Genomic DNA, 22,225 nt, shown 5'->3' with positions numbered 1-22,225 from the left:
TTTATAGTGTTCAGTAAAATCTTCAAGAAATATAGCAGAGAACAGTATGATAAGCCAGAACAGACCATCTCTTCACTGGGCACTTTCTACCAAGACAAGAGGAGGGGAGATTCTTTGAACCTTTTGAAGTAGGATGACTAGGGAAGTTTTCTCTTCACAAAAATAATAATTTCAGAGCTGTTTTAACATTGTTTCAAAGGTACAGGTCAATTTTCCCTCTTCGATGAGGAATCTCTAACCAGCTGCTGTGAGGAGTGTTTATATATATATATATATAATCAATCAGATACAAAATAATTAGGCCATATGGTTGAAATTCTGTTGTGTGCATAGGCGCTGACTCTGTGGGTGCTCCGGGGCTGGAGCACCCACGGGAAAAAAATAGTGGATTGTCAGCACCCACCGGCAGCCCATCTGATCAACACCTCCCCCTTCCTCCCTCCCACTGCAACCAGCTGTTCAGCAGCATGCAGGAGGTACTGGGGAAGGGGGAGAGTGAGAGCAGGGCGTGCTATGGAGAGGTGGCAGAATGGGGGTGGGAAGAGGCAGGGTGGGGTCTTGGGGGAATGGGTGCAGTGGGGCAGGGCCTGGGGCGGAGTGGGGGGTCGAGCACCTCCCAGGGAAGTGGACTGCCAGTGGTTGTGTGCAAAATTTATCACTGCATTTCCATGACACTGTGACACTTTCCAAGAGGACTGCAGGGTGGATACCTGGAGACTTGCTCTGAAGTGCCTGTTTTTTTTTTAAGCATTTGAGAAAATGGTGTTCCCCAGTTGTTGAGACTGGGAGTAGGAATTCCTGGACTTTAATCTACCACTGACTCCTTCTCTGGCCTTGGGCAGGTAACTTAACCTCTATGTGTCTTAGATTTGTAGCATGGAGCAAAGTCGTCCCTATATCTTAGGACTGTTATGAGAATAACATATTCATGTCTGTGAAGTACCTTGAGAGGCTCTCAGAGGTGTTATAGGGTGCTGTATAAGTGGACATGAAGTAAAATGGGAAGCTTTGACTGCAACAAGAATACATTACGGAAGAGAGGCTCTGGATATTTCTAAAATGATGCATATTATTATTTTTGATCACTTAAATAGTGTCAGCAGTGTGGTAGATGCTTCACAGCTATTGGCTCTTCACTAATCTTGGTGAAGATAGGAGAAAGCTGGGAGATATGAGGAGGAGCACGAGTGACTTTAGTCTCTGTAAATGGCTCTAGGGCTGCTCAACGTGCTCTATTTGTAGAACCTTGGGAAAGGATGGCTCTGATTTTTGATTGCTGATGCAATCATTTACTTTTGCTGGTGTATAGTGATCTGAATCAGGCCCAGTGCTTCTTGACTGCTGCAGGAATGAGTAGCTGTAGTGACCATTTCCAGTGGATGCAGTGGTTCTTCTCTGGGACTACTGCAGTCAGCAGCCACAATGTTGCAAAATGTCATAGCTGCTGCTGGATCTTGATTGAATCTGTGTGTGTGTGTGTGTGTGTGTGTGTGTGTGCTCGTGCATTAATGAGATTGCCTGCGTAGTGTGACTGATCAAACAGTAACCTGATCGTACAAACACCGAAGCTAATGAGAACAAGTACCATGGCAGGTTGTCCTTGGTCAGGATCATGGTGGAGTGATTGTGTTAGGAAATCCACATTGTGGCTGGAACAAGAGTGGGCAGAACAGGAAGCACTGAACAAATGGGCCTGGAGATGTGAAAGTCACGGGCTCCTTCCCGAGGGAAGATGCTGCATGGTGAAATAGGCAGGCTATGAGGTTTGTGAAGGAGCCAAATGGAGTACAAGTCCAGCAAGGGAGAAATTAAACATGTATAGTTGGCAACAACAGTTTTCCCCTCCCGCACAGAGAGAGAGAGACACCTCCTCCCCTTATGATGGATGAGAAAAGAGGGAGGGAGGAAGAGGGTAGAAACTGTTCTTCCTCCAAGCAGTGAAGGGAAGAATAGAGGAAGAGAGGGGCTCACAGGTGGATGGAGACGGGAGGTTAGTAACACTGATGGCTTTATCTTTTCTTTAGTCTTCTATGAGAGGTTCGTTCTTCCACTATGCTATGCCAGTGTATGTATGTGGATGGTTTTGGGGAGGAATCAGTGCCTTTAAATATTATGTAAATACATACATAAAATAAACCAATCTAAGCAAAATTAATTCTTATTAGCATAATCCACTTTCCTCTGGAGAACTATTTTTTTAATGAGTTGATATGGAATTATGTCTCTGAAACACATTGTAAGGCTGCATTTTCCACCCTGATGCTTATCTCCATCTGGTGTGTGCGTGTGGGAAGACACTGTGCATAAAGCTGTCTGAATAAAATAAATTCCTTGTTTGCTGTGAGCGGCTCTAATCACTCTCTTTTAATAATGAAGGAGCAGTGAAGTTTCCAATGGACGGACACTGAAAGATGTTATAGCAAATATTCCCAGTTTGGGTGGATAGCCCCTCCCACCACTACAGGCGATTGTTGGGGTCCGTGAGCTTTGCCGATGTAAGGGTGTCAGGATTGGGCTGAGCATGTTAAACAATGAGTTTGATGTGTAGGGATGTGGGGTGGAAGGACCATGTGTAAGAATCTGCTCTCAGACACATAGAGAAATGCAAGTGATTAACTCCATTCCAATGTCCAGTTCATTGAGTAAAAAGGTAAATGGGCTCTCATCCAGGAATACAGGGTAGTCTAGACAGCAAGACCATTTAGTCACCTGAAAGAACAGAGAGCCACCACAGCTGCTGTGGAACCTGTCACAACCGGGTTGCCAAGAAGCCAGATGCCTGCATCTGGAGGAATGTGGGTTTTGCACTGTAACACCTATGCTTTGTGACGGGGAGCGATATGTCCAGAAGGGAGGAGTGTGAGCTCAGATCAGTCAGTGTTCTCATTAAGGCCTCAGTCGTGCTGTCACTTAGACACATGCTGAGCTGTAGGCATCTCAGCACTCCCATTGGAAACTGACTTTGGGGGCACCATTCTAAGACTCATCGCTTACTAGAGACCAGTTACAACAGCCCCACTGGGACTGCTCCTGTGTGTGACAGATGTCAAGCTCTGCCTAACTCATTTTAGGACTGGAGCCAGGGTCCTGAACCTTCAAAGACTTACACGTGTGCTTAACTTTGCACCTGGGCATAAACCTTTGCAGGATTTGGGCCTTGGAATGTTCTTTCTTTGGGCCTGACCCAAAGCCTAATGAAGTCATTGCCATTAAGTTCAATGAGCTGTGGATCAGGCCCTTGGTGTTTGAATAATTGTAATAGTTCCAGGGACAATGGGGCGGAAAGGAAAAGAAGAGTGGTTTAAACCTTTAAATTACCCCAAACCAGTTTTGTATGTTACCTGCATTTAATTAAACATTAAAATGAAAAAAAAAAGTTTTTGATTGCTGTTGGGTGAGGAGGGGGGAATTGAAAGTTCCACTCACTGCCACTGTCATGAACCATGACACAAATAGAACTCTCAAGCTTGGCTTAAAACTTGCATATTCTTGTTGTGAGTTTACAATGAGGCAGCTTCACAAAAAAATCTTATTGTGAAAGCAAATGTTCTTTAAGGGTAATGGTCATGATATTCTGAGCCAGACGATCCCTGTCACAAACAGGAAGGCTCTCAGCACAATACTATGGTAGCAGTGGTGAGGGAGCCTCACAGAAGTGTTAGAAATTGGTTGCATATCACTGTTGTAGCTGGCAGAACTAATAGGTTCATTTTAGATTCCCTAACGGCTAAAAATATTGGAGGAAATCTTTCATATTAGCCCTTTATGTTTCACGACAGTATCTGCTTTCAAGGCTTCATCTTTGTAATTAAGGATAAAATTCTGGATGGTGCAGGAATTGAGTTGGAGGAGATATTCTTGCACAAATGCACCTTTGCATGATGCACTTTATGCTGAATCACCTTCTAAGGTACTGGAGAGGTTAATAAAGATCTGGGGAATGCACAGGTCATCCCATAAAGCTGTCAATCAAGTACTGGAAAGACTGTGGAGATGCCATTCTAAGTGCATGTACTTATCCCCCGAGTTCACTTTGAGACCACTTACCACAGACAAGCTAGATTTATACTGCACTATGACTCCATTAGATTGTGGAATAGCCAATCAGAGGGCAGTTTCCTGTTATTAAATATTGTTAGCGGCTTTCTCTGCAGTCTGAGGAGAAATCTATTGTTTGTTACAGCAAGAAAGCATTGCCTTGCTAAAGACTTCTCTTACCTCTTCACTTTCCTTGGCATGCAAGGGAGGTAGAGTGAGCTTTGAAAAATCACCCAGCAGGGAAAACAACAAAACTGTCCTGGTGATCAAAAGCTTCCAAGGCTGATCAAACTGTTTCAAGTGAAGATCGGGTGTTAACAATGAGAATTTAAGGAGAAGCATATCCTACTCCCACGTACCTTTTTCACATATTTTCATTCAGCTCCCTTGTTTGTCCTGTCTGCGTGCTACACCCCAGCTAGTAGGCTCCGAAAATATTTACTGTGCGAACGTGCTAGGAATCAAGGTATGTTTAGGCATTTGTATTGTCATGCTGTTCAGGACTTATTTATGTTGGCTAAAGTGAGTGTTCAAAAGGTTTTAAAATGTAGGACCAAATTCTGGCCTCAGATGCTACCATGTAAATCTGGGGAAAGTTCTTTGATTTCCAGGAGGCACTCCAGGTTTCCACCAGTGTATGAGAGAGCCAAATTTGACATATTCAGGAGAATCCTTTTGTCAATTAAGAAAGAAGCACCACCCGTACAGTGGTCTCGGTGAATGTACATTTTATATGCAGCCAGTTAGGAATAATGCAGCCAGTTAGGAATAATGTCCAGCAGCGTAGCCCTCTAAAACGTAACTGCTGCTACTGCATCCACTGATCTGCTTGTCCTGCCTCACCCCCAGGAATAGCCTGGGGAACAAATAAGGGCTTGTCTTTACTACCACACTGAATCTGAAGGATAGTCTGGTAGCTGAGCACAGGAATAAAGAAATCTATGTTCAGGCTTCACCTCTGCTGTAGGCTTTTATCTTGGGCAAGTCAAGTAGTGTCCAGTTGTGAAATATGTTGAGGTGGAGGGTCTAAAAAATTTGGGGTCCTGTTCTGCCAGGGCCAACCTATTCCTGTGGAACGGGGAGGATCTGACCAATGGATCCTCTGCACTGCTCTAGTTGGGGAAGTGATCTGGTCATGTGTGCCAGTATCTGACTTAGAAATGCTCTAAAATTTCCTAGTGAGTTGCAAATTTCCATACTGTAAAATGTACAAGAACTAGGTTGAGCAACATAAATATTCATTGGGAACAGAGTCTTGTTCTGTAAGTGCTGTCTTTTGTGTGTGTGTGTGTGTGGTTTTTTGTTTGTTTCATGAGACTGTAACTGTATTGTGAAAATATAATGACAGGTTTCAGAGTAGCAGCCGTGTTAGTCTGTATCCGTTAGTCTCTAAGGTGCCACAAGTACTCCTTTTCTTTTTGTGAAAATATAAGTTTTTGATCATTTCATTTAGATGAATAAGCATTTGAAAATTATTAGTCTTAATTTATGAAATGCTGATTCCTTCTTTTTTCTATTGGTCCCCCTTTGTGTCAGTTTACAAACTGATTTTGTTTTCAAATGTGTAGGAATTTAACATGTGTTTTACAATTTTATTAATGCATATAAATCTTTGCAATGGAAGGGCCAAGTAACGGAGAAAATCACATTGTAAATTAGCATCAGATTTACACTAAATCTAACCCCTCCAGATTACGGATGGGTTTGTTCCTGTTAGAACAATATAAGGCATTGATTAACAGACCCGTACAGAGTCCTATTAACATTTGCTTCAGTGGAATTCTTTGCTATACCACCTGCATGCAGGGCTGGGGTGTAAAGTTGTCTTAGGAGTTGAAATCCATGTACTTTAATTATGTTGTGTTGTAACACTTCTCACTGAAGCACATTGATCTTCAAAGTGCTTTGCAAATATTGTGAGTCAGATTGTGGGCTTTGCACTGGTGATCACTTGCAAATTGTTCCAATGGCTTCAGTGGGACTACTTGTGTAACTCCCTGCCCACTATTTCAAACTGGGACCCACCCTCCTTCCATCAAAGTCAATGGGAATTTCGCTCCCTGACTTTAATGGAAGCAGGCTTGCAAGGACACCATTGTGAGGTAGGCAGTAAGTAATACCATAGTAGTAGAACTACTAGTGCCTTGAATGGGTTAGGAGCTGTACAGACATACATGGAGAAATTCTAGAGAGACTTTACATCAATCACCTCCATTTTCAGGAGGAGACCACCCTGTCTTCTTGTTCCAGATCTTCTGTCCTAGGTAAAACGGTGCATTAGAACCGACAACAGAGCTTACCAGGTGTAGTCCTTACTGCTGTGAGCAGCCCCTTTGACTTCTACTCAAGATAGCAAGATACACTGCTGTTGTGTAATCACTAAACCCAGGGGTAAATATTGGCAAGAGAGAGCGCTTTCATCATTAAGGCAGGCCAGGGGCCAGATCTTTAGCTGGTGTAAATTGGCATATCTTCTCTTAGCTGGTGTAAATTGATATAGTTATACCGACTGCCACCAGCTGAGGATCTGACCCAAGTTTTAGTCTCTGAAGAGATGCAGGAGTGTAGGATGATTGCTTTACTAATCGTGGCTGAGAAATTTGCAAACAAAAATACTACTTTAATTTGGTTCTAAACAGTTCTTCAATCTTTCACTCTGTGGTTGAATCTGCATTTTTGTTTTCTGAAGAAGAGCCAAGGTATATTTCCCAATATTGAAGTTCCTCCCTGTTGAAACATAAACAGATTGCAGATATAGTGTAGACAGTTGCAGTTCTTACACAGTGCCCTTCCTGTGTCCCAAGTTCTGACTTGAAAAGATCAGCTTCTGAGAAACAGGAGTCAAGGTCCAAACTTCATGCCAGTTCTGTTCTAGACTTCTCCTTTAGCAGAAATTCTCAAGGAAAGGCATTTGGCCAAATTAGTGGCAGTGCTAGTTTTGTGATGTGTGTTCTACAGATTGGTGGGGACTGAACAGAATCTGTCATACTCATTTCACTTTTAAAACACCATTTTGTTCCAAACCACAGTCCCAGGAAAGAAAGGTCAGTACTTTATGTCCTTACCACCTAGTATTGACAGACTAGCTGCCTTTGCCATTCAACTTCCTTGCTCTTTATATTTTCACCTTTTAAAAGTGAGGGATTAAATAGGATTTTATAAAGTCTTTAAAAAAGTCAATGAGATTAAAAATGAAACTATCTTGTAAGTCATGGTGTGATCAAAATAAGTGATAAATAAAGGAAAACATCAGGGCTGACTATGAAAGTTATTTTTCTACAATGAGAGTTTAGCTGAATATTCAATTTCAGCCCAATACTGACATCGACTCTAGGTTTCCTTTTATATATGTGCCTGTGTGTAATTATATATGCACACACACACTAGAAGTATTCAGGGGTAAATCCTGATAAAGTACTGCTGTCATTTAAATCTCTCTCTTTCCATTGTGTAAGTTGATTAGGATGTACTCAGTTTTCTGTTTTTCATGCACACACTGGCTACCGGTCATAAGAAATCGTAATTTGGGTAACTAGAAGTATTTACTTATGTAGAACTGAAGCTCCTACTAAGATGCAAATTGTGCTGCAGGGAAGATAGTTGTGCTTTTTTCCCTCCCCTTCTCTTTTCTTTTTTGACAGTCAGTTAATAAAGACTCAACAATAAGCAGCTGCCAGTGATGTCATTTGGGACTTTGTCCACAGAGCTTGTATTTACAAGTACCGAGCAACTACATAACAGCAGAAAAGCCAACTACCAGCAAACTTCATGTCTGCAGTTACTGTAGGACTTTGTGGATGGTCTAGAAAGCTAACCCTGTTCTTCTGACCACAGAGTTTTAAAGCTTGGTAAATAACCACTGGATAAACTCAAGAGAATTTCTGGACTGCAAAGACTTCTTATGGTTCTGATTTCTCTAGGACTGTGGCATGTTTTAATTGAACAACTGCAAGTAAGGCTTTTGCTGTTTTAGTGTTTTATCATATCTGCAAAGCTTCTTTTCTTTTAAAAAATATTGCATTATGTTTCAATATTACTAGTTGTGGTAAAGGATTAATTATAACAGCAGCAAGGACGCAGTTAATAGCAGTAATTACAGTCAGACATCTGAATCTGTTTCAAGTGTGGCTAATAGTCCCATATAGCACGGGTAATAGAAAAATCACAACTTGAATTCTAAATTTTATGTTTGCATGTGATGGTTATGCTAACTTGACTTTTTTCAGTGTAACTGCAAAATTACACTCGGATTAGAAAACAAAGAAAAATCATAAATATTTTTCATCGGTTGGCTGATGAAGTTTTTATGGTGGTTCCCAAGTTGGTGTCATTTTAGGACAATCAAAATTCATTCAAATAGTTAACATAGTTTCCTTATGAAGTTGTACTTCCTGCTCATCTATACTTACATTTAGGGCAAAATTAGTCTGCTTTGACTTTTAATCTCTGTACTGGCTCTGGAAGCATAGAAAGTTTAAAAGTTTGTAAATCATCCAGTGAAACCATTCATGTAAAATGAGATGTATTCTACTACAACTGGGACAGTAGCATTTTTATTTTATTTATTTCTGTTAGCTGTAAACAACGAATGATAAGTAACTGAACCACTGCTGAAAGGGGCTGCCCTAATAAGTGCTATTAATAATACATTATATTTCTTTAGTGCCTTCCATCCAAGGATCAGAGTGTGCTTTACAATCACTACTGAACTCAACTTCAAACAACCCTGTGAGCTGGGAATTGCATTGTCCCCATTTTACAGAGGAGGGACTGATGCACTGAGGTGACTTACAAAGACTGCGCAGGCGCTCTGTTGAAAGGCTTGGAACACATCCCAGATGTTCAAGTTCCCTGTCCCCTGCCTTAAGCAGAAGACCACCCTATTTAGTGTAATTTCAGATATACTGTCTATTCTCCAGAAAAGCCACCTGATCACAATACTGGCCATAAAAAGCTCGAGACATCTTTTTTTTATTACTACTTTCCTCTACTTAATGATGTATCTCCGTTGGGAAAACAAAGCACTCTCCCTGCAGGAGGAGGCGGAAGGAAGCTCCTGCTATTAAACATCTGAGGGTAGGTCAGCATATACCACATCTGGTAGCAGCAGCGGCGGCCGGAGCCCCGGGCCCTTTTAAATTGCCTGCTCTGGGGCAGCTGCTCCTTTTGCCTGCCCACCCCCGTTTGGCGGCCGGGCTTTGGGGGCAAAAGGGGCAATGACATTAAAGCGTTGCCGTGGCAGTGCTTTAACATCGCTGCCCCTTTTGTGCCCCCCCCCACTCCCCGTCGGTGGCCCTGGCCTGTACCGGTACACTGTACTGGTATGCTGTACTGACCCATTCCAACTTACTTTCACCCCTGCTGGGTGGATCCATGCTCAGGATTGGTATCCTAGGGCTAGATTTAAAAGAGGCTATAGACATTGCAACACTAAGCACCGCGGGACCTAAGTTTTGTGGTGCTTTGCCACCTACTGGAATGTATAGCCCTAAGTTAGACATCCAGGCTCCCTAGCACGTTGAGAAGGAAGCCGCCTAAACTAGCCAGTAGGAAATATGGAGGAGAGGGGTATGGCCTACACCACAACCCTCAGAAAGAGTTAGGCATCTACATCTGATTTGGAGGGAGGCACCTATCTGCAGTCATGATTCACAGCCATGGATCCTCTCCTGCAGATAAGCACCTAAGCACTTCCTTATGTTTATTAAAAACAAACAAACAGACCCCAGGAAGAAGCAAGTGGTAACTTCCCCTCCCTTTATAACAGTTAGCCCAGTGGTTACAGTTCTCACTCAGGATGTGGGAGAACCAGTTTAAATTCCTCCCTCTGCCTGATGTGGAGAAGAGATTTTAATATGGGTCCCCCCCCCCTCACTGGAGAGTGCCCTAACTGCTCAGTTTTGGGGTATTTTGGGACAGGTGCTCTAACCCAGTGTTTCTCAGCGACCAGTCCGTGGTCACTGAGATCTCCTTGACACAGTTTAAGAAGTCAGCAAGCTGTTCCCTGGTATCAAAGAGGTTGAGAAACACTGCTCTCTAAACATTGGGCTAAAAGCTACAAGGGGGGTACCACCAGCCCCCTCTTCCTCTGGCTCTTTTGTGTGGGTTTATGCATAAGTGCACATGAAAAGCCCCATTGATTTCTATGGGGCTACTCACCCACATAAAATCACTCCTATGTGCAAGTGTTTAGAGGATTGGGGTTTAAATGAGCAGAGACTGAGACTCATCAACACTTACAAGAGGTCCAATCCTATTTCCATTGTAGTCAATTGCAGAACTCTTAACTGATTTCAACAGGAGCGGGATCAGAGACGCTAAAAGCCTTGAGAATTTGGGGCCATTTTTCTTTCATTTTCCTTAACTTAGGTTGGCAACATAATATAAGGTCCTATTTTATATTTCATTAAACCAAATTAGGATACACAAGAGAGTCCCAATCCTGTAGATACAACTTTAGTTGGATTTTTGCCTTGGTAAGGACTGCTGGGTTGGCCCCTGAAAATGTGCCCGGGGATGCCATATGCATAATCATCTATCATTATAGTATGGTGTTAAAGTGGACAATTGCCAGCAACATTTCTATTCTTCAGGCTCTTTTTCAATTTGAAAAGAAATGCAATAAGTGCAGACTTCAGCCAGTCAACCTGACAGGTGGGACTAATTTTGGACAAAAACACTGTACAGTTCTGCAAAGGGAGCAGCAGAATTAGCTAAAGACTTAAGCACCCTCGTTACAGGGACTGGTGCTGCAAGATGCTTCACAACTCCCACTGATTTCAGTGGGAGTTCAGGGAGTTCTGCACCTTGCTGGATTAGGACCCCGGTAAAACAAAAATGCTAATCTGGCTGTGGAAGTGTTGAGCTTCTAAAATTCAGTTTTATTGTAAGCTCTGCTGACTTTATTACATACAATAAAATACATGTACAATAGAAATAGGACATTAGTCATAATGCCTACAATACCCTGATCCACACGTGTCTAATGATGTGTGGTATGCAGAAACCTTGATTACTTTAGATATTTCCTGATGGTTGCGTAAATTAATCAAGGTATTTTCAGGGTGAGGAATGGGCTCGCTATAATCTGAAAATTATCTAGAAATCTCACTGCGATTTCTTTGCCTGGCATTCAGGTGAGTCATGCTAATATGGTTTGTATCACAGCAGAAGGTGCTAAAAGTTGTCAGTAAAATTGTCTATAGGCTATGGATGATGTGAACTCTGTGAAAAGCAGCTTGGATACTAAAACAGTGGATAAACATTATGTTGCTGAAAGATGGGCTATTAGCATTGAGACGCCGAGAGAACAAATGCTGTTGTTGAACGGCATGTTTGATAGGCTTGCCATGAAATGATACTGTTTGTTTTTCCAGAGCCAGCCTAGCTTTGGATGGTGTGCACATACAATAGGTCTGTGCAGCATCAAATACATCACCCATTATTTTCTTTGATCGCACTAATTGATTATAATAATTCATCCTTATCTAAATTGTTAAATACAACAGTTCACCGTGTCCTTTTCTTTCTTTGTCACTCACACATAATACAAATAGGAAGACTTAATTACTGCATGCAACAATAGAGGCAAATTTTATTGCTTGCCTTATTTTGATTGCAGCAGCACTGAACTGAGAGTGTGGATATTCGGGAAAGGAGAGAGGCAGAAACAGCTCTGCTTAGCTGATTGTTATTAGTAATTAGCATTCATACTTTGCCTTTCTCATACTTAGGGACAGATTATGATATCCTTACCCATGCTAAGTAATACTATACTCCACAAATAGTCTCACTGAAATCAATGGGATTACTTGTGGAGTAAGGTACTTCTCAAAATGAATAAGGGTCTCACAATCTGGCCCTCGATGAATTGTTCTATTCAGTTAGTCTTTATCTTCAGTGCAGGACTGATATCCAGAGTTGCATTTGCAGAGTAAAGAAAGTAGTATTCCTGGCAAAGCAACTTTTGGATGGGATAAAATAATGACCCAATTTCTTCTCCTTCATTATTTTCTTTTTGCTAGTTTCCAGAGCTCCCAGGTGTATCTTCTTAAGATATGAAATAACTTGGCTATAACATGTGCTTATAATAAATACTCAGTTCCTGGAATCTTACAAAATGGTTCACACTGATACATTTTTTGGGGGGGGGTGTTTTTGCCAGTAGAGGGCCCTCTTAAACGGAATAAAATAATTGCTTGCTGGACTGACATTTTCACTGAGTAATGCTGCTTAAAACATGTGGATATTTTCAAGGGCAAAATTTGGGGTTTATTTTGGAAGCTACTGAATGATTAATTTTTTAAAATAAGACTCACTTCCCTCTAACAGCACAATGCAGTTATATATGGGACTAATTAGACTGAAATTCTTCCCTTTTTTTAAAAAATAAACATGTGGATAAAATGTATTTGAGACTGTTCTAAGTTTATAGATACAGCTTCAATAAGTCATTAAGTGGCTGTGATATACAGCAATAGCATGTGCTTTCAAGACAATGAGACAAATGAGAAAAATATTGTTTTTCAGAGGTACAATCATGCTTGCATTTGATTTGGGGTCCAAAACTTGCAGTCATGATATAGGCAAAACTCCAGGATGCCCCAGTGGGAATATTGCCTGAATAAGTGCAGCAGGAATTGACTCTTGGCAAAATACTTTGTCCTCAATCTTTTATATGCAGCTTGTGTGAACTCTGCACAGCTCATGTTTTGCTGATTGCATTTAGAGGGTCATTCATTGTGCAGTGTTGTCTGTCCTTACAGCAGATGTTAAAGGATCCCCCTTTAAAGGCTACTCCTCCACAGCATCTAATTATAACCTACACAAAAGCTTAACAGATGTTATAATTGTCTTTGCTCTTTGATTAAATAGTTTCTGCATGATTTGCTTAGATACCCCTCCCGAGTTTCTAAGTCTTTCTGGACAATTCACGTGTGTCTTCAGTTTGTTGGCAGTGGTTGGTTTTTTTGTTTTTTGGGTTTTTTTTTACAAATTTGTGATTTTTGTTTTTATTGTTAATATTTAACACATTTTTATGTACTGTTGGGCCAAGAGAAAGTAACAAAAACACTGTGATTAGCAAATGTATGCTTGAATGAATTTTCCTCTTGCACTTAGAATCTACTGCTTCTAATGCACAATAACTGAGGTTATTCAACAACATATGCATTAGCACATATCATGTGCCATGAGTGCAAAAGAAATTACCAGTTGAGAAAAACAGTTCAGTTAAATTCCCATCTGATTTTATCTGTGTGATTTTTGTCCTCTGTCTTGCAAATTTTACTGGTTTCTTCAGGGGGGATTGAACAATTTTGGTTCTATTCTTAGGGCTGCATTGGGCCCAATAGACACAAGTCTACACTGATAGTGGTGTGATGTCAGGGTGAGCTCCAAGAAGGATTATGTCTTGGAAAGGACACATTTTCACCCAGATCCCCTGCCTGCAGAAGGGCACTCTCGGTAAACCTTGAGATGCTGGGACCTGTCCTTCCTTCATGGCATGCCCAGTCAGTGTCATGGACTAATGTGAGGCGGGAAGTGGCCATGATCCCACCTTTTCTCATCCCTTCTGGAGCAATTTGCACTCATGGGGGCACTGAATGGATTTCTCACCCTGCTTTACTGGAGGAAAGATGATAGAGCTCTGGAATCACCGAAAGGAATGATCATCTATGGCTCTTTGGTGATCGTGAAATAAATTTGCATAAAATTCATTTCATGCTCATGTATTTCACAGCGGGTATGGAGAGGGTGGAATTTATTCGCTAGCCAGCAGCTGTAGTGGCATCTGCAGTTGGGGGTTGGGTCAGTAGATGCTGTAATTGCAAACCCCTCTGGTCTCTCATCCAGTCTACCCCGATCCTTCCTTCTTACTGCTGGCACGGGGGGGGGGGGTGCCCAGCCCTTTTTGCTCCCTCACCCTGTCAGGTGTCTCTCTAGCCTCTACCCCCCCTCCCCCACATGGTCGACCCATATATCCAGCCCACGTGTGGACCTTTTGGAGGGGTTTTTGACCAACATACATTTTGAAAACAGGTAATAAGGAGGAAACAATGGTTTGCTGCCTTCCCATCCCCGTTTATGAAACCAACGTACAACCCCAAATAGGGCTTGATGGAGCCCATGAGTAGTATGTAGGAAGCGAAGACAACGGAAATCTGTGTTGAGACCAAAAGGGTGAAATCCAACGAGGTTTTATTTAGACAGCCAGCAGGCAGCTGCAGTAGTAGTCCCTGACTCCAGCCATGACACACACTCACACACTTACACTTCTTGCTTCCTGTTAAGAAAAAATTAACTCAAAGACTATAACTCCCAGCATGCAATACTGGATCTATCAATACCACATTTCCCCCATCTTAAGAACTAACCCTATCTTACAACAACAGTAATAGTGCAATAGCTTGTTACTATATTAATAAACACCAATTCAGTAATTAGCAAATAAATAAACAATAGCTAAGAATAAATGGTTAGATAACTTGAATTAATCTTCTAATTATAACTGAGTACTAGTCTCCTTTTTCAGTAGTAATTACATAACATAGTCTTTAGTCCATGCAGGTAGCTGTCTGACTCTGATAGCACGTCTGTCAGGCCCAATGGTCTGTCAGTTATCCTGTACTGTCCGTGGCAAAGTAGAATCATCGGCCCCACTTAGATGGTTTGAAACATCTTTGCTTTGCTCTTCACACAGGTGCAAGATGAATAAACAGCATTTCATACCTGAGCATCTGACAGTTTGTAAGTGTAAAGTCCTTTCCTCCGCCCTTCCCCCCGCCCCCAACAATTTTCAATGGAAACATGAACCTGGTTTCTTCTTTTCATAAGATTCCAGGTTTTCATACTCTTACAAATGAACCAAATTAAATTTTTGGTTCCTGGGCCCCACACTGTTTCTGTATAGATTTATATATTTGCTGTTTCTCTTCTATCCAGCAACACAGCTATATCAGATGTAGGTCCCTATAATCGATGCAGTAATTCAGCAGATGACCTTTGTGTTGTGGCCTGGTGCATAGCCTTATAGATTTGTAAGAAATCTGTAGTGAAGGTCATCCGGGCTTTTCTTGCCAACATAAGCTGTTTGCAGACGGTCTTTCAAACATCTGTTGAATTGTTCAGTGTCTCCGTTTGTTTGAGGGTAATACATGGATGATCTTCTATGTCTAATATGCCTCTCTGCCAGAAAAGTTTGACATTCCAGTGAGGCAAATTGCATTCTGTCGTCCAATACTAATTCTTTCAGGTTCCCTTTCTTGCTAAAGGAAAGAACTTGACAAGAACTTGATCACTGTAGCAGAGGTGACTTGTGACATAAATGCCACTTCTAGCCATTTACTGAAGTAGTTGATATAGGTGACATAGCATCAATCAGTTGGCGCATTGTCTGATGGCAACCTTTTCCCTCACTGCATCTAGAAGAGGAACAGATTGTAATGGGGGCACATGCATAACCACCATCTTGTCATGTAATTGGCAAGTAATGCATGTTTTTGTAGGTGCTTCAGCTTGAGCATCCATTCTCAGACACCAATACGTAGGTGCTGCTTTACTGAATTAAAGATGATGTGTCGTGTGCCAGGTGTATGAATTTTGGCTGCAGTTCACCTGGCACAACCAGCTGGTAAGTACCTTGTATCATGCATCCATCTTGTAGAGAAAGTTTGTTGCATGCTCTAAAGCAAGATAGCAAAGCTGGATCAAGGCATTTGGAATTTTGTGACCATTTTGTCATCAGCAGTTCCTGCAATTTTTGTTGAATTGGGCATGCTAAGCAAGTAGATTTGAATTGTTATGGCTGTGAGAGTACCTGTTATAGGTGCAACTACTTCTTCATCGTCCCCAATCTGGATGTCAGACGAAGGCAAGGGCACGTGGCACAAGCAATCAGCCATCACATTTTTAATTCCCAGCCAGTCTGTGTCATATGTGAAAGACAGACCATCTTTCGCTGACCATCTAGCAATTCAGCTTCCTGCTCATTTACATCCTTTAGGTGTTAATAGTGTCATCAAAGAGCTGTGATCTGTAGGCAATTTGAAAGTATGGCTCCAAAGGTAAGTTCTCCATTTTTCTGTAGCGTATATGCAAGTAAATGCCTCCTTTTCAACAGCTGAATGCTTTCTCTCAGCTTCTGTAAGTGTTCTCAAAGGAAATGCAACTGTCTTCTTGATGTTGTCATCATGGATTTATGTAAGAATTGTCCCGAGTCCACAGTCTGAGGCATCCATCATCACAGTTGTGGGTAACCATGCAAGTGCTGGGCTATTTAATCAAATCTTCACTGCTTTGAAACTAATTTGAGGTTCCCCGGAGTAGTGTTTGTAACAGTTCTATGACTGAAGCATAGTTTGGAATAAATTTGATATACCATGTCATAAGACCTAGGAGAGCACATGAGCTCTGTGAATCTCTCTGACGTGGCGCTTTTGTAACTGCCATGACATGGTTCAGGTCAGATTTCAGTCCAGTTTGCAAAATTATATGCCCCAGAAATAACAAGTCAGCCTCTCTGAAGTGGCATTTGGCCAAATTCTGTTTCAGCCCTGCTGATTCAGGAGATATTTTTCATGTTCCTCAGGAGTCTTCCTGAATACAATAATATCATCCAAATAACTGTGGACTCCAGGCTGGTTCTTTAGAATCACTGAAAACATTCTTTGGAAAGTGCTGGGTGCTGATACAAGTCAGTATGGTAAAGGTGTAAAGCAGAATAATCCAGCATATAGAATTAAATGTTGTGAGATCTCTGCTGTCCTCCTGTCTTATAACTTGGTGATATGCACTCTGTAGATCAAGAGTAGAAAAGATCTTTGTGCCATGAAGTTGCACGAACACTTCTGTGTGTGAGAGCGGATGGCTGTCAGTCACAATGGCTTTAGTAGGATCCCTTAAGTCTACACAAAGATGAATACTTCCAGCCTTTTCCTTTGTCACCACTAACAGAACTATTCATAGAATCATAGAAGATTAGGGTTGGAAGAGACCTCAGGAGGTCATCTAGTCCAACCCCCTGCTCAAAGCAGGACCAACCCCAACTAAATCATCCCAGCCAGGGCTTTGTCACGCCAGGCCATCATTCAGATGATGCAGGGTCTTCAATAATACAATTCTGTACTAATTTTTTAAGCTCTTGTGATACAGCATCCCTGGCTGAGAATGGTAGATGGTACAACTTCTGTTGCACAGGTGTCATATTAGGTCGAAGTGTAATTTTGTGAACAAATCCAAATATACAGCCAAGGGCCTCCTCTGAACTATCCTTGTTAAGAGCAGAGACTGGAGTTTGTGGTTTTAGTGGTGTCAGGTGGGGCAGAAGCAATGCCCATTGACTACCCATGCACGTTTAGTGCGGCAAACAAATCTGCCTACAATAGGAGTACCCCTATGGATGATATCGAATTTCACTGGTACAGAGTATGTATCAAAAGAGTACAGGAATGTGATTCATCAAGTTCCACACTAAACGTAAGCTTGGTTCAACATCTGGCACACGTCCAAAATATTGCAAATAAATCGATTCAGGTAGTATTGAAACTGTTGAGCCAGTGTCCAGCATTAATTCCACCACCTGGGGCTTCCCTCATGCTATAGCAGAACCATGAACAGTACATACTATTTTATGCAATACTCCAGATGCGGCCTTACCAGTGACAAATAGAGGGGAATAATCACTTCCCTCGATCTGCTGGCAACAATCCTACTAATGCAGCCCAATATGCCGTTAGCCTTCTTGGCAACAAGGGCACACTGTTGACTCATATCCAGCTTCTTGTCCACTGTAATCCCCAGTTCCTTTTATGCAGAACTGCTGCTTAGCCAGTAGGTCCCCAGCCTGTAGCGGTGCATTGGATTCTTCCATCCTAAGTGCAGGACTCTGCACTTGTCCTTGTTGAACCTCATCAGCTTTCTTTTGGCCCAATCCTCCAATTTGTCTAGGTCCTTCTGTATCTTATCCCTACCCTCCAGTGTATCTACCTCTCCCCCCAGCTTAGTGTCATCCGCGACCTTGCTGAGGGTGCAATCCATCCCATCATCCAGATCATTAATGAAGTGTTGAACAAAGCCAGCCCCAGGACCGACCCGTGGGGCACTCCACTTGATACCAGATGCCAACTAGACATTGAGCCGTTGATCACTACCTGTTGAGCCCGACGATCTAGCCAGCTTTCTATCCACCTTATAGTCCATTCATCCAATTCATACTTCTTTAACTTGCTGGCAAAAATACTGTGGGAGACCATATCAAAAGCTTTGCTAAAGTCAAGGTATATCATGTCTGCCACTTTCCCCATATCCATAGAGCCAGTTATCTCATCATAGAAAGCAATCAGGTTGGTCAGGCATGACTTGCCCTTGGTGAATCCATGCTGACTGTTCGTGACCACCTTCCTCTCCTCTAAGTGCTTCAAAATGGATTCCTTGAGGACCTGCTCCATGATTTTTCTGGGGACTGAGATGAGGCTGACCAATCTGTAGTTCTCTGGATTCTCCTTCTTCCCTTTTTTAAAGATGGACACTATAATTGCCTTTTTCCAATCATCCAGGACCTTCCCCCGATCACCATGAGTTTTCAAAGATAATGGCCAATGGCTCTGCAATCACATCAGCCAACTCCCTCACCACCCTCAGATACGGTGCATCCTGCCCCATGGACTTGTGTATGTCCAGCTTTTCTAAATAGTCCTTAACATGTTCTTTCACCACTGAGGGCTGCTTGCCTCTGCCCCATACTGTGCTGCCCAGTGCAGCAGTCTGGGACCTTGTCTGTGAAGACCGAGGCAAAAAAAGCATTGAGTACTTCAGCTTTTTCTACATCATTTGTCACTAGGTTGCCTCCCCCATTCATGGTCACTAGTCCTAGCCCATCTGGAAATTTAGACTTTATAATGCCATTTTTGTACTGTTCCTGCAACTTTACTCTAGTGAGACACCTCCTATTATTCTGGAATATCTTACAGTATCTGTGGAGTCTAGTTCATAACATTTGCTGTAATCTTGACACTGAACTCGCCTAATATGGCCCACATCAGTGTAGGTTTTATCAAATACTGCTCTGAACATATTTGTATTGATCTGCACTATAATACTTTGCCTTGGCAATGTACAACACCATTTGTCTGGGGATCTCAAAGTCCTTTACAAACCGGGGTATGTTGTTTATGGATTTACTAAGAGTACTGTATCCTTCCAGTTCTTACACCTGAAATCTCATTACTTCTGAATACTTTCCATTTATAAACTGGAGGTTTAGATGAGTTAAAAAAAATTGTAGAGTGCCAACTGTGCTTGTACAGAGTATTTTAATTATCCAGACACCTGTCCACTACCAACTTATAGTGTTTCATATAGGTCACTGAGCAGCCAGATGATGGTAATCACTTTCATTCACTATCATCCTGGTGTGAATTTGAAACCATGATCCAGAGGTGAAAGGCTAAAATTTCAATTACCAATACTCCGAGCCTTCCAATTCCCCCTATTACTCTGCTGCTAGAAGTCCTAAATTTCATATCTGTGGAACATTTATAAATTATGACATATTAAAAGATCAGCTTAAATCACTAACTCCCTTATGTCACCATTTTGAATGTTCGGAATCAATCTGTTCCAAGATGTTCCATAACTATGTCCTAAAACTGCACAAGCAAAGGGAAATGCAAAATGGACTGGACAAGGAAGAACAACAATAGAACACCATGGAAAGTCTCAGGCTGGCCATTCTCCTTGTCATTCTACTCAAGAATCCTTACAGTTCTCTTGTATTAAACTAATACAAGACTAATTAGTTCCCCCAAAGCTCAAATTCTGTCATGTTTTTATTGGTTGTGTATCTAACATCATGATGTTTATAGGAAACAATTTCCTCAGTTCCATTTACCAGTCTTTAATCAAGTGAATTGTGTTTCTTCTCCATCATCACAAAAAAACCCAGCTTTAACCAGCCAGTACTGAAAATTTATGGGGAAGATTCTGACTTTAGGCACAGCCCTCAGCAAGATATAGTGCATAAGCTGCACTGCTCCAGGGGTAGCCATGGGAAGCATTGTGACTCAGACACACCTTTGGGTCACAATTCCTCCCTAGCTTCCTCCTTGCTCTCTTGGGTGTGTGTGGGGGAGAGGGGAGGAAAAGGAATTTTACAGCTCGTCCGTACTACTAGTAAGTTACTACAGTCTCTCTGTCCCCTACTGGCTCAGCTACTCTGGCCAATGAATAGTGTGGAGCCAAGGTCCTGCCCCATGCTCCACCCACCTGCTTTGGGAGGGGAGTAAGCAGGCAAGTAGCTCTGCTTATTTTTGTGTGCTCAGACTCAAGGTCTAAGTTGCCTACATATGGGACATTGGAGGATTCTTGCTCCCTTGCATGGCTGTGTTGTCCAAGTCATAATCTAACTGTTTGGTTGTATCTTTTGTTACTGAGAGATCCTACAACCAACCATTTAAAATAATGATGAGCAAATGCTCTTTATTGTGCCATATTGTTTGTATGTGAAATTTTCCTTGAGTGGAAAATCTAGAAGAGTCTTTGTGTACACAATGTATTGGGTCAATTTCTGTTCCCAGTTACATCCATGCAACCTCATTTACTTCAGTGGAACGGCATAGGTATAAATTAGGGTTGAGTTTGGCCTGCTGTCTACTTTGTATGAAATCTGGAGGCAGAATCATAGAATCATAGAATATCAGGGTTGGAAGGGACTTCAGGAGGTCATCTAGTCCAACCCCCTGCTCAAAGCAGGAACAATCCCCAACTAAATCATCCCACCCAGGGCTTTGTCAAGCCTGACCTTAAAAATATCTAAGGAAGGAGATTCCACCACCTCCCTAGGTAATGCATTCCAGTGTTTCACCACCCTCCTTGTGAAAAAGTTTTTCCTAATATCCAACCTAAACCTCCCCCACTGCAACTTGAGACCATTACTCCTTGTTCTATCAGCTACCACTGAGAACAGTCTAGATCCATCCTCTTTGGAACCCCCTTTCAGGTAGTTGAAAACAGCTATCAAATCCCCCCTCATTCTTCTCTTCCGCAGACTAAACAATCCCAGTTCCCTCAGCCTCTCCTCATAAGTCACGTGTTCCAGTCCCCTAATCATTTTTGTTGCCCTCCGCTGGACATTTTCCAATTTTTCCACATCCTTCTTGTAGTGTGGGGCCCCAAACTGGACACAGTACTCCAGATGGGGCCTCACCAATGTCAAATAGAGGGGAACGAACACGTCCCTCGATCTGCTGGCAATGTCCCTACGTATACATCCCAAAATGCCATTGGCCTTCTTGGAACAAGGGCACACTGTTGACTCATATCCAGCTTCTCGTTCACTGTAACCCCGAGGTCCTTTTCTGCAGAGCTGCTGCCAAGCCATTCGGTCCCTAGTCTGTAGCGGTGCATGGGGTTCTTCCGTCCTAAGTGCAGGACTCTGCACTTGTCCTTGTTGAACCTCATCAGATTTCTTTTGGACCAATCCTCTAATTTGTCTAGGTGCCTCTGAATTGTATCCCTACCCTCCAGTGTATCTACCTCTCCTCCCAGTTTAGTGTCATCTGCAAACTTGCTGAGGGTGCAATCCACACCATCCTCCAGATCATTTATGAAGATATTGAACAAAACCGGCCCGAGGACCGACCCTTGGGGCACTCCACTTGATACCGGCTGCCAACTAGACATGGAGCCATTGATCACTACCTGTTGAGCCCGACAATCTAGCCAACTTTCTATCCACCTTATAGTCCATTCATCCAGCCCATACTTCTTTAACTTGCTGGCAAGAATACTGTGGGAGACCGTGTCAAAAGCTTTGCTAAAGTCAAGGAACAACACGTCCACTGCTTCCCCCTCATCCACAGAGCCAGTTATCTTGTCATAGAAGGCAAATAGATTAGTCAGGCATGACTTGCCTTTGGTGAATCCATGCTGACTGTTCCTGATCACTTTCCTCTCCTCTAAGTGCTTCAGAATTGATTCCTTGAGGACCTGCTCCATGATTTTTCCAGGGACAGAGGTAAGGCTGACTGGTCTGTAGTTCCCAGTATCCTCCTCCTTCCCTTTTTTAAAGATGGGCACTACATTAGCCTTTTTCCAGTCGTCCGGGACTTCCCCGGTTTGCCATGAGTTTTCAAAGATAATGGCCAATGGCTCTGCAATCACATCCGCCAACTCCTTTAGCACTCTTGGA

The 22,225-nt window shown here is 42.4% G+C and overlaps 1 protein-coding gene across 5 annotated transcripts in view; it reads left to right on the top strand.

Annotated features, from left to right (window-relative positions):
- NCKAP5 (NCK associated protein 5) overlaps positions 1-22,225 on the top strand; it is a 587,437-nt gene that overhangs the window by 32,126 nt on the left and 533,086 nt on the right. The window contains exon 1 of one of the 5 annotated variants that reach the window (XM_074967245.1): positions 7,827-7,886. The exons of 3 other annotated variants lie outside the window; for them this stretch is intronic. The gene's annotated coding sequence lies outside the window, so the exon portion shown is untranslated. Of the gene's footprint in view, positions 1-7,826; positions 7,991-22,225 lie in introns of those variants that run through there. One more of the 5 variants, XM_074967243.1, reaches the window with a different exon arrangement.

This window comes from Natator depressus, chromosome 11 (genome assembly GCF_965152275.1).
Source record: "Natator depressus isolate rNatDep1 chromosome 11, rNatDep2.hap1, whole genome shotgun sequence".
NCBI classification, from domain to species: domain Eukaryota; kingdom Metazoa; phylum Chordata; order Testudines; family Cheloniidae; genus Natator; species Natator depressus.
This window is presented reverse-complemented; position numbering and strand designations above follow the sequence as displayed.